The sequence below is a fragment of the Staurois parvus genome, unplaced genomic scaffold (assembly GCF_062004578.1).
Source record: "Staurois parvus isolate SC_StPar_1 unplaced genomic scaffold, SC_StPar_1.0 ptg000195l, whole genome shotgun sequence".
NCBI lineage: Eukaryota > Metazoa > Chordata > Amphibia > Anura > Ranidae > Staurois > Staurois parvus.
This window is the reverse complement of record NW_028317991.1, coordinates 6,371,293-6,389,453: the sequence shown is the minus strand read 5'-3', so window position 1 is coordinate 6,389,453 and position 18,161 is coordinate 6,371,293.

Sequence of the window (18,161 nt, the reverse complement as noted above, 5' to 3'; positions counted from 1 at the left end):
TGCTGTTCTGACAATTCAGGGCCTCAAAAAATTTAAATTTTAATTAATTTACACACACACACACACACACACACACACACACACACACACACACACACACACACACACACACACACACACACCCCCCCCCCCCCCCCCCCCCCCCCCCCCAGCAAGACTTGTTAATTTGCACACAAAAAAGTAATTTTCCTAACATTCATTCATTCAAGACCATGTTGCAAAAACCATTAACCCCATTGAAAGTCTTAGGAGCAAAGCTAAATTATAGACAACAAAATCCTAATTAACAAGAATTCAACTGCAGGCGCGAGTCTATTTATTAATTAAATAGTTGATTATAAAAGGGTGTTAACCAAGAAAACTCCTTCCCATTTCGTGCTGTCAGCAATAGCACCACATGGAAGAGAAATGTCACAAGGCCTGAAAATACTGCAGCAAAAGTGATTCAAATATTTACCGAAGATGGAACTGCAACCATTTTGCAGAGACATCCAGGCCGTCCACGGAAGTTAGCACTTAACAGGAGCGTCTTCTAATGAGAAGGGTTGAAGAATATCGCCATGCAAGTTTATTGAAGTTAGCTAAAGAAGTAGAAAGCCAAAATGCGGTGATTGTTTTTCATGACACAATAAGGCGTACACTGCAGAGGAATGGCAGCATGGGTGTCGTCCATGAAAGAAGCCTCTTCTAAAGCCCATGCACAAAAGAGCCCACCTAGAATTTGCCAGGGCCCATGCTGAAATAAAAGACTACTGAGACTCTGTACTCTGGAGTGATGAGACCAAGATAAATGTTTTTGGAACTGATGGCTTCCAAACAGTACAGCGTTGCAAAGGTGAGGAGTAGAAAGAAAAATGCATGGTGCCTACAGTGAAATATGATGGTGGCAGTGTCCTGTGGGGCTATATGAGTGCTGCTGGTCTCGGGGAGCTGCATATCATTGATAGTATCATGAATTCATAGATGTACTGCTCTGTCTTGAAAGAGAAGATGCTGCCATCACTCCGTGCCCTTGGTCGTTGTGCACTTTTCCAACATGACAATGATCCAAAACACACATCTAAGGTCACTGTTGCATCTCTGAAGAAGAACAGGTTGAAAGTGATTCAGTGGTCAAGTATGTTTCCTGATCTGATCCCAATCAAACACCTGGGGAATTCTGAAGAGACAAGTTGAGCATCACTCTCCATCCAGCATCCAGGCTCTAAAAGAGGTCGTTCTTGAACAATTAAAAAAGATAGATGTTGCAATATGTCACCAACTTGTTCATTCCATGCCTAGAAGACTTGGTGCTGTCCTTACAAATCATGGAGGTCATACAAAATACCAGATGGAGTAGTTTGTGTTGTGAGGTGTATTCATTTTTTCACTAATTTGAGTAAATATGAAGATTTTGTAATCTAAGTTATAATATTAACCTTACGTCCATGTAATGAGCTAAACAAATGTTCTTTAAAACTCAGTTGATGCTGAGCACTGTGTGCGTGTGTGTGTATGTGTGTGTGTGTGTGTGTGTATATATATATATACTGTATATATATATACACACACACACCATAGTTAGTAGACACTATAACTTTTACACAAACTAAATATTATACCCTGGTTTGGGTTATTTTTACCAAAGAAATGAAGCAGACTACATTTTGGCTTAAATTTATGAAGAAAGATTATTTGTTTCCAAATTTTATAACAGGAACTAACAAAAACATGGGATTTTTTTTGCATTTTTTTCATTTTATATAGCAAAAAATAAAAACCCAGTGGTGATTAAATACCACCAAAAGAAAGCTCTATTTGTCTGAATAAAGTGTTATACATTTTTGTTTGGGTACGGTGTGAGTGAGCTATGGTGCTAGAATTATTGCTTTCGCTTTACCATTCACAGAGATACCTCTCGTGTGATGGCAGCTGCAGCCACCAGGAGTGTGTGTGAAACCCCCCCTGCTACCACCGATGTACTACATATAGTGGCAGTAAAAGAGTTAAGAGCTCATTCATAATATCAAATTCTACAAAGAATAACGCACGTTTAACACAAATACATATATTTTCTTCTATACGCTTTTTCATACCACAGTGGTGGGTAGTGATGCATTGTGTAAAAATACAGACTTGCTGCTTTTTTACACATTGCAACCCACCACATCAAATGTCACTGCAACACTTTACAGTGCAGAGACTGGAATGAAGTGTCATTTTGTCACACTTCAATAAAGTTGAAAAAAAATGTTAAGCAGATGCCATGTATTGTAACAACGTAAAGCATTGCCCCTAAACAATAGTGACATTTTGGTGTGCCAGCTGATGTGATCACACCCTCATATAAGGTTCCAACTTGTGCACCTGCATTTTCATACATTTGTTACTCGAGATGAAGCTTGGGGCCAAAATCACACCAAGGCACCAGTATCTTTTTCAAGTTGCATTGTGTGAATGGGCGCAGTAGACTATAATGGCCCCTAGGTCCCCAAACATCCTATACAAAGGGCCAGTTTGTCAGACTTTTGGAGGGCCAGATTGTGGACAGTGGGAGTAAAACAAAATGGCTTTTGACTGGTATCAGTGGGTCATCATTTGCATTAGTGGTCTTGTCATTAGGAGAAAAAGTGCTGCATCAGTGGTGTCAGTGCAAGGAACAATACCCCATCATTGGTATAGGGGGGGCATTAGATGTCCCATCATAGGTGTCAGTGGGGGAAATTAGGTGTCCCATCATTGGTGTCAGTGGAAGCAGTCGTGCCCCAACATTGGTGTCAATGAGAGGAACAGTGCCCCATCGTTAGTGTCAGTGGGAGGAATAGTGCCCCATCATTGGTGTCTGTTGGAGAAATATTGCTCTGTCGTTGGTGTAATTTGGAGGAAAAGTGTTCCTTCATTGGTGTGAGTGGCAGCAATATTGCTCCGTCTTTGGTGTCAGTTAAAGGAATAGTGCCCAATCGTACATTTCTAGCTCTAAGACCTACCAGAAGAGTATGCATGCAGAATTTCCTTTTATATGCTGTGTTTACTGTATTTTGAACCTTGTTGTAAAAATACAAAGACAGCAATTCATACTCTTAGATAACATCAAAACTGGTATCGCCCATATTTTTATCAGGTTTCCATCAACATATTTACAGTGGAGCAAAAAAGTATTTAGTCAGCCACCAATTGTGCAAGTTCTCCCAGTTAAAAAGATGAGAGAGGCCTGTAATTGGCATCATAGGTAGACCTCAACTATGAGAGACAAAATGAGAAAAAAAATCCAGACAATCACATTGGCTGATTTGGAAAGTATTTATTTGCAAATTATGGTGGAAAATAAGTGTTTGGTCAATATCAAAAGTTCATCTCAATACTTTGTTATATATCCTTTGTTGGCAATGACAGAGGTCAAACGTTTCCTGTAAGTCTTCACCAGGTTGGCACACACTGTTGCTGGTATGTTGGCCCATTCCTCCATGCAGATCTCCTCTTGAGCAGTGATGTTTTGGGGCTGTCACTTGGCAACATGGACTTTCAACTCCCTCCAAAGGTTTTCTGTGGGGTTGAGATCTGGAGACTGGCCAGGCCACTCCAGGACCTTGAAATTCTTCTTACGAAGCCACTCCTTTGTTGCCCGGGTGGTATGTTTGGGATCATTGTCATGTTGGAAGACCCAGCCACGTTTCATCTTCAATGCCCTTGCTGATGGAAGGAGGTTTGCACTCAAAATCTCACTATACATGGCCCCATTCATTCTGTCCTGTACATGGATCAGGCGTCCTGGTCCCTTTGCGGAGAAACAGCCCCAAAGCATGATGTTGCCACCCCCATGCTTCACAGTAGGTATGGTGTTCTTTGGATGCAACTCAGCATTCTCTCTCCTCCAAACACGACGAGTTGTGTTTCTGCCAAACAGTTCTATTTTGGTTTCATCTGATCATATGACATTCTCCCAATCCTCTTCTGGATCATCCAAATGCTCTCTAGCAAACTTCAGACGGGCCCGGACATGTACTGGCTTAAGCAGGGGGACACGTCTGGCACTGTGGGATCTGAGTCCCTGACGGCGTAGTGTGTTACTGATGGTAGCCTTTGTTACGTTGGTCCCAGCTCTCTGCAGGTCATTCACTAGCTCCCCCCGTGTGGTCCTGGGATTTTTGCTTACCGTTCTTGTGATCATTTTGACCCCACGGGGTGAGATCTTGCGTGGAGCCCCAGATCGAGGGAGATTATCAGTGGTCTTGAATGTCTTCCATTTTCTAATTATTGCTCCCACAGTTGATTTGTTCACACCAAGCTGCTTGCCTATTGCAGATTCAGTCTTCCCAGCCTGGTGCAGGTCTACAATTTTGTTTCTGGTGTCCTTCGACAGCTCTTTGGTCTTCACCATAGTGGAGTTTGGAGTGTGACTGTTTGAGGTTGTGGACAGGTGTCTTTTATACGGATAACAAGTTCAAACAGGTGCCATTGATACAGGTAATGAGTGCAGGACAAAGGAGCCTCTTAAAGAAGAAGGTACAGGTCTGTGAGAGCCAGAAATCTTGCTTGTTTGTAGGTGACCAAATACTTATTTTCCACCATATTTTGCAAATAAATTCTTTCCAAATCAGCCAATGTGATTGTCTGGATTTTTTTTCTCATTTTGTCTCTCATAGTTGAGGTCTACCTATGATGCCAATTACAGGCCTCTCTCATCTTTTTAAGTGGGAGAACTTGCACAATTGGTGGCTGACTAAATACTTTTTTGCCCCACTGTATATGTCCAGGGGGAACATAGATGAAACCACTCAGATAGGATTTGAACCCAGGATCACAGCTACAAGGCAAAAGTGCTAGCCACCATGGTGACCTTTACTTGTAGTCTTTTTCCAGGTTAGTGACTCTGCACTGTTTGACCTTGCTCTATGTATGGTGTAATTTTGGACCCCCAGATCAGGACCTCCTCCCCCAAGTGGTCTCAGCAGGTTTCCGGGTTAGACTGGACACATGAGCACAGGCTGGCGCTTTAAATTCACTAGAGCAGTTATTAGGGCTGTTCAGTGAGTAGCTTGCCTGTGACCACTGGTGGGTTCCTACAGACTGGTCCCTATCTTTAACTGTATTCTATAACTAATATGCTTTAAAGTGCTCCTTTGAGCCATTTTTACAATTGTCTTTGCTGTGTGGACAAGCTGCCCTTACATCAGAGCACTCCTTGTGGCCTCTTGTAGATCACTTATTCCAGTGCATACTACAAAGGAAGAGAGTGAGGCTTGTTGCAGCAGCTTTGGGCTTCCAAATTTGGACTCTTCTTCACTGTGCTCCAGCTTGTCTGTTCCACAAGGCTGTTTGAGAAAGCAAGGCTCTTCTGGATCAACTGTGGGTATAGTATAGTGTATATGGAGGTTTCTATTTGTGTGTGTGATTTTTGTTGTTTTTTTTTCCGTTGAACTGGATGGACTTCTGTCTTTTTTCAACCAGATTACCTATGTAACTATGAAAGTCACTCTTTCTGCACAGTTGACATGATAAACTTGATATTTTACCTATATAGAAGCTTCAAACTGATGAATCTGTTAGGCCTTGACAGGCTTTTTGTACCAAAAAAGAAAAGTTCCTCAAATTCTCAAAAGTTCTGTGGTGTGTAGACCACCTACGTCTAAATCCACTTCCTTAAGCACAATATTCCAAATGCACACATTCTGGTACCTAGCTGTAAATGTAGGTGGGTTCTGCAGCAAACATCGGCTGGGAACGGAAGACATTCAAAGCGAAAAATGTAATTTAAATTCACTTCCTAACTCATCGAGATTGTGACCTCAAGGTGGATGTGACTCCTGATGTTGCATTTTCATGTTATACTCTTTGTATTGGCTTGATTGGTTGCATTGCAATGGCACCAAACTATGTTTATGCCTTTTAATATGAGGCTCTATATACTCTTTGTTGTCCTTTTTGGGTTTTGTTCCTTATTTTCCTCCTTTTTTCAAGTCTTTGGTTTTATTTTTTTTTCTTCTTGTAGTTCCTTCCACTGAGCACTGTGTTTCAGCTGCTTCAGCACACACTAGTGAGAACAGCTCCGTAACTTCCCTCTGTGCGGAAAACCTCCATCCTCTTCTTTCTACACACCATAAGTTCAGTTAACAATACTTTAACTTAGGATAGGGATCTTTCTTTTGGCCACGTAACTGTAAATGTCAAATCTCAGACTCAGCTGAAAATAACTGTCACTTTTTTTTAAAATATGGATCCTTATCCCAGTGTGTTCGTTTTTTGAATTGAGCCTTGCATATCCATCCGGGGCAAAGCAGCAGGAAAATGGCACACTCAACCCATTACTGTAGACCTTTAAAGGGCCCCATTTATGAAGCAGCAGCATGGCCTTACCATTGCCGTAACACTGCTTTAAGAAAGATTTAATAGTTACAAAGCATAGCAGTGTGGCTGAAAAAATGTGTCTTATGCACTGTGGAATACTTTTCAAGTGGGAAAAAAAAGTTCAGGGTAAACAGGATTCAAACCAATAAAACTGCTCCAAAAGGCCATCAAGAGGGCAGTAGAAAATTCACCAGTATTGTACATGGTCTCCCTGCAGCTGACCGTTCCCCCATGAATGACTTCCGATGCCTGTGTCTCTATGTGAAGGAAGCCATTTTGATAGAGGTGTTAGCTCTGACACGAGAAACCAAAGTCTTGCCTCCTGGTGTCAGAGCTTCCTCCTGATGGCTGGTTATCTGTAGACTGATAGAGGAATAATCAAGCAGATTTGGAGGTATGGCAATCACAAATCCTCAAAATGAAATACGCAAGGAGTTCTTTGCATTGCAGCCCTCCCTCCAGCAAGGAGAACAGTGAGAAGCACAGTAGTGAAATCACCAAATCTTGTGAAACTAGCAGTCAGGCATAAAGTTCTTTATATCTTACACTGCGGGCTAATAGCTAGATAGAGGGCTGAAGACACGGAATTGCATTCCTTTTTTTTTCTTAGGCGGAATTTAAGACAAAAGATACGTTGCACAGGATACTGCTTAGGCACAATTAACACTTCAAGATGTTCCCTATAAAATAGGGCCACTTTAAGAAGACAGAACTCAGTGGGACAAAGTAACCTGCATTTTAGGACTTTCACAGTGGTGTTCTCAGTACTACTTATGTTCTATGATCCAGAGCTGCCTCTGCCTTTATGTTGCTTGACCGCACTCAGTTCTGGGTTTTACCTTGCACTCACATCCAATCAGAGCAGCTCCCACTCCTTGACTGATTTTATCCAACCAGAGCGGCGCTCTTCTCAGCCAAGCCTATTTCTCTTGGCACAGCTCCATGCTGATTCTTTATTAAGCTGCAGTCACATTTTTCTTCCTTAGAGAAAATTTTCCTTGCCTATTCCTAGTAGTCTTCAGTACCCTGAACTCTGGCTTGTATCCTGGTTATTCATGTCTGCTGCCTGCCCTGACCTCTGGCTTGTATCCTGGTTATTCACGTCTGTTGCCTGCCTTAACCTCTGGCTTCTATCCTGGTTATTCATGTCTGCTGCCTGCCTTGACCTCTGGCTTGTATCCTGGTTATTCACGTCTGCTGCATGCCTTGACCTCTGGCTTGTATCCTGGTTATTCATGTCTGCTGCATGCCTTGACCTCTGGCTTGTATCCTGGTTATTCACGTCTGCTGCATGCCCTGACCTCTGGCTTGAATCTTGGATATTCACGTCTGTTGCCTGCCTTAACCTCTGGCTTCTATCCTGGTTATTCATGTCTGCTGCCTGCCTTTACTTCTGGCTTGTATCCTGGTTATTCATGTCTGTTGCCTGCCTTGACCTCTGGCTTGTATCCTGGTTATTCATGTCTGCTGCATGCCCTGACCTCTGGCTTGTATCCTGGTTATTCATGTCTGCTGCATGCCTTGACCTCTGGCTTGTATCCTGGTTATTCATGTCTGATGCATGCCCTGACCTCTGGCTTGTATCCCGGTTATTCATGTCTGCTGCATGCCTTGACCTCTGGCTTGTATCCTGGTTATTCATGTCTGCTGCATGCCTTGACCTCTGGCTTGTATCCTGGGTATTCATGTCTGATGCATGCCTTGACCTCTGGCCTCCTCTGACCTCTCTGAGGGGGTCACTGATGAGGCTCACTGGCCCATAGACTCCGCACCCTAGAGGATCATGTGTCATCTACTTTCACCTGACATGATCCTCAAATTCACTGGCATGTTCTGATCCAGCTCCCCGATCTTATCTGTTCCATAGTGTTCCAGTGCGGGTCCAGTTTTACAGATCCTGCTCCCAACTCCTTACCTGTTCTGATGTGATTCATGGTACACCTGTGATAATTATGTATTTGTAACAAGTGAGTTTAGTTTTTCCCTTGATCTAAATGGACCCATAAAGCCCAACTCTAGAGGTAAAAGGTTGCTATTCCTACACCCCAACGCTTACACCTGCCTAATTTTTTTTTCTAAAAAAAAAAATGTAAAGACTTTCCTAAATCTGAATTTTCTTTGCAGGAAGAACTTGCTTTTAATAGAGTAGTTGTAAAATTAAATATGCATGGATAAAATATATTCTGAGTTGATCTCATTCATGCATTTTTCTAAAATTTATATAAAACCACTAACTGACTTTAAGAAAATGTCATTCTTGTGTTTGTGTTCTTTTGTACACACATATACCGCTTGTTTGTTCAGCAGTTTGAACAGCTAGATCAGGGGGGCTGAGATTGAAGGAACTTTTTCCTAGAGATATTACTCATATTGTAGCCACCATGGTTACCTTGGGGTTTTTTTTTTTTGTTATTAGATCTTACAGGGCATCTGTACATCTTGGAAACAGGAAACGTCTCTTATCTTTGCCAATATTCAACAGCTTGAACACTTGTAGTCTCCAGACGGAGGCAAAAGAAAATATTTAATTCCTTCCAGAGAAAAAACTTTGGTGAGCCAAAATTCTAAGCCATTCGCCTCCTGTTTTATCTGCATTCATTGTTTTCAAGATTGTATATTACATTACATATTAAAATTATAATCATTTTACAAGTTCAGGAAATAATGCATATAAATAGTTTTTGTCAACTTCATAGTGACACAAAGGTAATACATGAAATGTGATATTTGATATGTGTTTGTAAAAATGTTTATTCCTCTGCTATACAAAGTATAGTATTTAAAGTATGTCTATAGCAAAACTTTTTTTTATTTTTTCTTGGTGTAGGGTATTGTAAAAATTCCTGAGTTTTTTTTTTTTGTCTGTGTCCCATTGGGGAGATGCCCTCTCACTTCCTTTCCTGTGCCACAGACAATATGGGAAGTGAGAAGACATCTCTTGAACATGAAGGAAAGCGTCCATTAGACAGTTTTAAGAGCACAAGACTTGCTTATGCTCCTACTCCACAGTCCGCTACTTAGCTGCCCTTGGTCCTTGGCTGTGTAACAGAGACAACGCAATGGGGACACCTTTTGAGGGTACGGCCCTCAAAATGTGTCCTCATTGCTAGCAGAGGGTCATCACCCTCTGCCTAGCCTCTTCTACATTGATTGGCCCTTGGCCACATTTCTCACTTCTCCCTTCTGTACTTCCTGGCTGCTCCAGCTGACAGTGCTACATCTGCTGCTCCCTCTCCTTACCATTCACAAAATTCACAACCCATGACTCTGTTTTGTGAATGGTCAACAGGAGAGTGAGGAGGAAATGTGACTGCAGGGCTGGACTTTATGAGAATTGCAGCAATTACAGCCAAGGTACCACTAGTCCTCTTGTATGGGGCTCAGGCAGTTGGGTGAAATGGATTTGGGCAGGGAGAGGGTGGGGATCCAATCCCCTGTATGGCTTTCTCTGCCACTGTTGAAAGCTGACTTCTTCTCATGCTGCAGAGAGAGAGCCATACAGGGGATCGGTTCCAGTAATTGCCCCGCCACACCTATCACCTTGTACACCATACGTTTACCCCTGCTGCCCAAGCATCCCCCCCCCCCCGTGCTCCCGACCCCGCAGTGCTGCCAGCTTCCCTCCTCTCCTTCCTACCCCCATCTGCAAGCACACAATAGGATCCTTCAGGATGGAGAGTGGGGGAAGGGTCTGGTACATATTTACCAGCCCCTTTATAGCACCATAAATTTATGCAGTGTTTTACATGTATGTATATATATATTGTACATTCACATCAGTCCCTAACCCTCAAGGGGCGTACAATCTAAGGTCCCTAACTCACATTCATACATACACATACTACGGCCAGTTTTGACAGGAATCAATGAACCTGCGAGCATGTCTTCGGAGTGTGGGAGGAAACCGGAGTACCTGGAGGAAACTCACACAGGCACAGGGAGAACATGCAAACTCCAGTGGTGATGCCGTGGTTGGAATTCGAACCAACAACCCTAGTACTGCCAGGCAGAAGTGCTAACCATTTACCCACTGTGCATAGTAAACTGTGTTTTTTTTTTTGAGGGGGGGGGGGGTCTGTCATGTCGGCCCCATAGTTTATAACAGCAGCCCTGGTGCACTAACATATAGCAAGAGCTATGTCCACCCATAAGTACTCAGTGAAGAAGGAAGTGTACATTAGGATAGGTAGCTGTAGAGTAAACTGAGAATTCAGCTAATTTAGAACCAGTAAACCTATTGTGTCTGGAGACTGACTTTAACAGCACTGTACAGAGAAGCCTTTTCAACCTTTTTACTGCAAAGGAACTCTTTGGTCTCAGGGAACCCCTGCTAAGATTAGTCTTAATGGTTAGTAAATACCCTTTACATTGCTGGTGGTCAGTGGGGAGAATGCTGTCCTTAGAGCAGTGTTTCTCAACTTTATTTTTCAGTCAAGGCACCCTTTAACATTATGGACAGTCTGGAGGCACCCTGTTCTAAAATGGAGTGCCTCTAGACTGTCCATAATTTAAAAAAAAACCTCATTCTAAAATGTAAAAAACTATTCTAATAGTTTTATATAACGCAGCAACATCCACACATGTAGGACCCCAGACTGACAACTCATGGGGCCCCCGGGCAGTAGGGGATCATGGGGCCCCTGTGTCCTTGCCCAAACTCAAAAAAGCCTATGAAAAAGGTACCAGGGGCATCTCATGGGGCCCCCTACTGACCCCGGGCCCTCGGGCAGTGCCCGAGTTTCCAAATGGTCAGTCCGCCCCTGTGTAGGACACCCAACGATAGAGGTAATTTATTCTTCCAAAGCAAATACACTTTTCCACACGAAGTAGTACTCCAGCATTTCTCTTCTCCCTCAGTTTTTCTCCATCACTGAGTTAATGTGACCCCAGCATTGATGGAGAGGGGCAAGGGAGGGTCAAACTAGGATGCTGTGCAGGCAGTTGACATCCTCCTTATCAACTGATGATTTCATTGGTTGTCAGGATGCCAGCAGCTAGAAGGTCATAATGGTGCACAATGAAAACCTGTGGCTTTGTGTAACTAAAAGGCAATCATGTTCCACCTGCTGGCTTGTATACAACTTTTGAGCAATTTTTAGGCATTTTGCCAAGGCACCCCTGAAGAGACCTCAAGGCACCCTGAGAAAGGCTGCCTTAGAGTAATGCCGCAGGCTCTGCCAAGTGGTGTTGGACCTAGAACTATGCAAGCACCATCACATGGGAAGTCAGTAAGCCACAACTCAAGGGACCCCTAGCCACATCTGTAGGAGCTCTAGGATTCCATGGAATCCAGGTTGGGAATGACTGGTACAAAAGCTTGGCAAATCATCATGCTGAGGAAGTCATCAAGTCATGTGGTCAGTTGGGGTTAAGTGGAAATGTATAGAAACATTGATATTGGAGTCAAAAGATTGGATTTGCTTTTCACTTTTTTATATTGTAGGCATGCTTTGAGAGCATTCACAGATTTCACGTGTTACATTTTCCAGACAGTGTAACCCTCTATTTTTAATATATAGCAAAGATGGATTTAATTTAAGGCAGATATTTTGTGATACAGTATCCTGCATATCAGTGTCAAATTCTAAAAGAAACATATAAGCATGAAAGAAATGTTATTTTCAGTGCTGCATTATTGGTAACGTAAGCTCACCCCAGTTAGTGCTTTCAGTATGTCTGTCTCCTGCTGTACACCACGCAGTCTGCTGTCTCTGAGAAATGAAACATACTATGAAATGTGATCAGCCAAAGAGGAAAAAAAAATACAGATATTAAAACGGTCTGCAGCTCTTTCATACTTCATTCTTATGGACCTTGTGAAATATTTCTTTGTTATAAATAAAACCAGAGGCTTATCTTTGATGATTCAAGGCCAACTCCACTCAACACTTAGCTTAGAATAGCATGGGTGGGTGGACTTATCCTCCAGGTTTATTTATTTTTAATTTATTCCTGAAGTACTTTGCGTCTAAAGCTGGCCATACATGTTAAAATTACTCTCATTCAGCTAAACAACAGAAGTTACATGATCCTTTCACAGGTACATGATTATGCACTGCCAACTATTGAATTATTAAGGCCTCATCTACACTGCTGTTCCTAAACACATTTAGGAGATTTTGGCGTTTTTTTGCCAAAGCCCATGAACTCATCTCAATAAAAGCCTATGGGGGTTGTTTACTAAAACTGGAGAGTGCAAAATCTGGTGCAGTTCTGCACAGAAACCAATCAGCTTCCAGGTTTTTTCACCAAAGCTTAATTGAACAAGCTGAAGTTTGAGACTGGCTGCCATGCACAGCTGCACCAGAGTCTGAATGCACCAGTTTTAGTAAATCTCCATCTATACGTCCATGTCCAGAGGTTGATTTACTAAAGGTATATACAGGGCCTTTTTTCAACAGGAAAGCGGGGGAATGCTGGGGTAGATCTTTTGCAGCTGAGGGTGAAGTTTTGTTGTGGGTGGTCCATTGTTGTTGTTTGGGGGATCAATTGTTGCTGGTGTGGGGTCTACTGTTGCTGCAGGGGGATCTGTTGTTGCTAGAGTGGGGTCTATTGTTGGAGGAACTTATTGATGCAGAGGTGGGGTCAATTGTTGCTGGGGGAGTTAATTGTTGTGTGGGGGATCAATTGTTGCTGGGGTGGGTCTGTTGTTTATGGGGCATCTGGGTGAGGACTGCTTGCATGCTTGCCACAGGAACCTCAAGATGTGAAGATCGTATTGAAGCAGAAATTGCTAATTGCTCAAGGAACCCCTAGCAACCTCTGGAGGAACCCTAGGGTTCCATGGAACCCTAATTGAGAAACCCTGTGCTAAACAATATGTAAGTGTAACAGGCTTTTTTTTTACCTTGCCTAAATCATTAGCTATACTATGCATTGACTTTTCAGGTTTCATCCAGGGTCACCATCTACTTCCTAGACTGAGGTGCTGGCTCCGAGATGACACAATACTGTATATCCCAGTAAATGTTTAGTTCTTGGATGTAATCGCAAATGTGTGGCAAAGGTCAGCCTGTGAAGCAGCCTCTCATTTTGTGATTTGCTACAAAGTTACAATTCTCAGCACCACCAATACATTATGCGCCTCTCCCTCAGTGCATCTAGGAGTGGGCACAACATTCTGAGGTCCTAGATGGTAATGGTTGAAAGATTCTGGAAGGTCTTGCTGTCAACTCCAGTAGCACCATATGATATTGCTTTCTCTCCATCTAGGTCCCAAAACTCTGTGGGCCCTCTCAAAGTCTTTTGGGCAGTCAACCAGTTGGCACAGGATGTCTTTTAGTATGGTAAGAAGGGTCACATGCAGATAATTTGCTTCTACTGATTCCAGTATTCCTCTTATCCAGGGGTTTTGATGCCTGCCTATGTTGTCAAGGTTCTCAATATGGTGTTGTATATTGATTAGGTGATCATTATGTGTCACAGCTGTTTGGAGTGCATGCAGGACAAGAACCTGATGATTTTCCTAGTCCTCGAGACAGATTGCAATAGAGCAACTATCCTCTTTCAGATCTGAAATGGCCACTAGTGAGTGCTTGATATCCAGGGCCACCGATTTTAGATCCAACATGCTGGGCTTCTGGTTGAAGAGTACAAGCATATTTGCACTGTTGGTTGGGCCTTTCACCTCAGCCTTCTGTGTTGGTTAAACCACTTCTGAGAGCAAGGATGTTGGACCTGGAGAGCAGTTGGTGGGCTCCGGAAGGCTGGGCGTGGAAGATCTATGGGATATTCTTCTCTGGCAGCAAGTGGGGTGTTTTAGTATTAGAAATGGGTCAATCAATTTTTCCCAATCTTGCTGGTGATAGCAGCCAAAGTTAACTAAAAAATGCCCTGTTTGGTCAGTGCTCCTTGATTAGTCAGCCATTTCCTTTGAGCACCTAAACAGCACCTCTCCAACTGATTATATTTATTTATTTATTTATTTATTGTGGGGAAGGGTCACAATGTCTGTCGGCTTTCAAATACTGTCTGTACCCCCATTTAGGAATGTTTTATCTGATTTTAAATGCTGTTTTGCATGCATGTACAAAATGTGAGTAGTTAGGCTTTAACTTTTACAACATATAATAAGGGCCCTCCTAACCCTTTTGTATTGAATTGTATTGTAACTGTGCTGTCTCTTTATTTTGTGCTGCGCAAACTGTTGCCACTGTTATTATGTATAATAACAATACACTACTCCATCAGGTATATCTTAGATGTTTGCAGCCAACTTACTCCAGCTTTTTCTAATAGTTAAAACAGATAAAACCACACTGCTTTGCCGCCAGTGGCCTGATTGGCAATAGTTTTGGCAATGGACGTGGATGGAAAAGGACAGCAGGAACAACACATATGGCAGCATGGCTCTTAATGCTCCATCACACAGTCGGATGTGTTAGATACAGTGCTGTGAAAAAGTGTTTGTCCCTTCCTGATTCTTTTTTTATTCATATTTGTCACACTTAAATGATTCATATAGTGCTGTCTTACTAACAGTTAGCCGACAGATAGCTAACAAAACTGACAGAAGCAGCGTTGTGTTTCATTCCAAAACTGAATTTACTTCTGTGAATAGTTCTGTAAAACTGCAATACAATCACAAAAACTGGAGTTACCATATGCTTGTATACATGTCTCTCACAAATGCATACAATGAACATATTTCTTGCAAACAGCTACCTACAAATCACATTATATACATAAATGTGATCTGGATATATACGTGACTTTAACCATTTCCATACCGGCACTTTTACCCCCTTCCTGCCCAGGCCATTTTCCAGGTTTCAGCGCTCTCACACAATTGCGCGGTCATACAACATTGTACCCAAAATAAAATTTTATCATTTTCTTCACACAACTAGAGCTTTCTTTTGGTGGTATTTAACCATTTCAATACCGGGCAATTTTACACCTTCCTGCCCAGGCCGTTTTTCACGTTTCAGCGCTCTCACACTTTGAATGACAATTGCGTGGTCATACAACATTGTACCCAAACTAAAATTTTATCATTTTCTTCACACAACTAGAGCTTTCTTTTGGTGGTATTTAATCACTGCTGGGGTTTTTATTTTTTGCTAAATTAACAAAAAAAGACCAAAAATTTTGAAAACAAAAACACGTTTTTCTTTGTTTCTGTTATAAAAGTTTACAAATAAATAATTGTTCTTCATAAATTGAGGCCGAGATGTATTCAGCTACATGTCTTTGGTGAAAATAACCCAAATTAGGATGTATTTTTTAGTTTGTAGGAAAGTTATAGAGTTCACAAACTATGGTATAGATCTGAATATTGATCAGTCCTGAAGTACTGACAGCCAATCTAATTTCTTGAGGTCCAAGAATGTCAGAACAGTACAGATATCCCCCAAATGACCCCTTTTTGTAAAGTAGACACTCCGACGTATTTCATAAGAGGCATGGTGAGTTTTTTGAAGTTGTATTTTTTTTTGTCATAATTTTTCGGAAAATGAAAAAATTTTTAAATTATTTTCACTATTTTTATTTTATATACTGTCACCAGTGCAGTACAGCGTCATCATATAACTGGCATGGCGGTGATCAGGGACACTGACTGGTGACAGTATGAAAAAAAATATATATATAATTATTTAATTATTATTGTTAATTTTTTATTAAATTTTTTTCTTTTTTTTAAAGATTTTTTTTTCATATTTCACTATGATGAAAATAGTATAATGTTACCATAGTAACATTGTACTACTTTGGGGAAGTAATCAGTATTTTTTTTTATACACAATTTGCTTATAGCAAATGATTACTTTGCTATAAGCAAGCATTTACCTGAATGACATCGATTCATTCAGGGTTTTTTTTTTTTTGTGCTTAGCTGTGATATGGCCACGGCTAATCACATGACATGTGCATGTGACCTGCTGTGACCATTCACAGCTAGACACTAGTATACAATGGATGGCATGAATGAAGCCATCCATTGTATACAACTGTCATGTGACCTGCTGTGATTGGTCCCCCAGGTCACATGGTACCGGCAATGGGGTCGGTACTCAGATCTGTCATCGGACGTGTCCGAGTTACACGGCCGGTGACAGGTAGCGCCGCTGCGCGGCTCTGCAGGCGCGCAAACTGCGCATGCCCAGGAGGACCCCATATGGCGTCCACCCGGAATGCTGAAGGATTTTGCCGGCTGCCAAACGGCCATTGGCCGGGCAGCTAATGGTTAACAAACACAATGAATGAACTTACAGGCATATGTGTATCAAAGGGAGAATAGAGGAGACCTTCACTAGTGTCTTCAGGAAGCTAAAATGGCTGCAGTGGTAGATGGGAAATCTTTATTGATAAGACACTCCCTATTCTTGTTGAAAGAAATAATAAAAACAGGTGCAGTAGCAGAGAACACCCAATAGATGGCTCCCTACTCAACACAATGATGATATACAGAACACAGATAATCAAACAAGTTTAATATTACACAAAGATAAACCAGGTAAATAGAAAATGCAGTTTTTTTTAAAGAGAATTTCATTTATTAAGGGAAAAAAGCTCTCCAAACCTGCCTGGCACTATGTGAAAAAGTAATTGCTACTAAGCCTAATAACTGGTCGTACCACCCTTATCTTCAACAACTGCAATCAAGTGTTTGCGATAACTGGCATTAGTCTTTCACAATGCTGTGGATGAATTTTGGTCCACTCTTCTTTGTAGAAAATTTTTAATTCAGCTACATTGAAGGGTTTACGAGTATGAACTACCTGTTTAAGGTCATGCCACAGCATTTCAATCATATTTAAGTCCGGATTTTGACAAGGCCACTCCAAAAATCTTAATTTTGTTTTTTACCCATTCAGAGGTGGACTTGCTGGTGTGTTTTGGGTAATTGTCCTGCTGTATAACCCAAGTGCACGTGAGCATGATGTGTTGCTTTTTGAGATCTTTTAGCATGCTTCACTTTGTCAGCTTCTGTTTAAGTGATTTCTTGATTCAACAGGTCTGGCAGTAGTCAGACCTGGGTGTGGCAAGTAAAATTTAACTCAGATTTCCAAAAACTGTGGTTAATCACAGTTCATTCATGATTTAGCAAGGAGGGGGAGGAGAGGCAATTATGTTTTCACATACTGCAGGTTTGGACAGATTTTTTCCCTAATAAATTAAATCATCATTTAGAAACTTCATTTTGTATTTACTCGGGTTATCTTTGTGTAATATTAACATTTCTTTGATGATATGAATTATTTAGGTGTGACAAATATGCAAAAAAAAAACATCTGGAGGGTGCAAATACTTTTTCACAGCACTGTACATGATCCCTCGCTGTGTGCTCTGGTTCCAATCACCCGCCCCATGTCACTACTAAGTCCTGCAGTGACAAAAGGCTGCCAGATGGAACCACACTGTGTTTTGGGGGTCACTGACATACCCAGAAGTGTTTTGGATCTGAAGATTCTGAGGAAGGCTATACCTCATCAAGATTACAAAGTGAGGCCCACCTTCCCACCAGAGAGATAAGTTTTAAGAGCCTTCTTTTACAGACACCTTTTGTTAGATATTTTTTATGTGAGAGTCATTTTAAACAATTACTGTATATCTGTAATCTTGTCTAAACAGCATCCGAACAAATACCAATCAGGTGATATGGTTCGGGGGAATTCATGCACATGCCAATAATTGACACAGAGGTCTAATTTGCGCATTTTCCATTTTTCCCCATGATTCTGGGTCAGTACATAGGCAGTGTCAGTGTCATTTGTGACAATCAAGCAATGCAGAGATTAAAGCAACCCTGCTGCTTCTTTATCAAATTAAAATGAAAAATACCCAGCAAAAGAAGACAAATATTCACTCTTCCAGTGACAAGATGTACCACCCTC